Raw genomic sequence first — 797 nt, forward strand, 5'->3', positions numbered from 1 at the left:
TAAGTGCTAGTCATTAGCTAGCGCTGATTACGTCCCTGCCCTTTGTACACACCGCCCGTCGCTACTACCGATGGATTATTTAGTGAGGTCTCTGGAGGCATACCTTCCGCGGTTCCTTCGTGAGCTGCAGTTGGCACGGCCGAAGTTGACCGAACTTGATGATTTAGAGGAAGTAAAAGTCGTAACAAGGTTTCCGTAGGTGAACCTGCGGAAGGATCATTACCGATCAAACAAGTCCGGGAGTGAGGTTGCCAAACGCATCGTCGGCATCACATGCTGACGCGCACGCTACAACCACAAGATGGTGTAGCACACTTGGTAGAGTTGAGCGAAAGCAACTCTTTCAAAGGGATACACATACCACTGACTCGGCGCAGGTCAGTAAAGACGCACACTTTGGCAGTACCGGGTACCTTATACACTGACTGATTGTCGTGTCACAACGGGGTGATCGACAGTCGCACTTTGGCGTGCTCGGCTCCGCAACCGTCGGGGCCGTGGGCGCCTGCAGTGTGGTACTAGGGAACCAGAGTTGTGTGTTGGTTTGTGTATAATGGACATATCATTACCCATCAAACAAGTCCGAGAGTGAGGTTGCCAAACGCATCGTCGGCATCACATGCTGACGCGCACGCTACAACCACAAGATGGTGTAGCACACTTGGTAGAGTTGAGCGAAAGCAACTCTTTCAAAGGGATACACATACCACTGCCTCGGCGAAGGTCAGTAAAGATGCACACTTTGGTAGTACCGGGTACCTTATACACTGACTGATTGTCGTGTCACAAAGGGGTGA

This window comes from Anopheles stephensi, unplaced genomic scaffold, assembly GCF_013141755.1.
Source record: "Anopheles stephensi strain Indian unplaced genomic scaffold, UCI_ANSTEP_V1.0 ucontig379, whole genome shotgun sequence".
Taxonomy (NCBI): domain Eukaryota; kingdom Metazoa; phylum Arthropoda; class Insecta; order Diptera; family Culicidae; genus Anopheles; species Anopheles stephensi.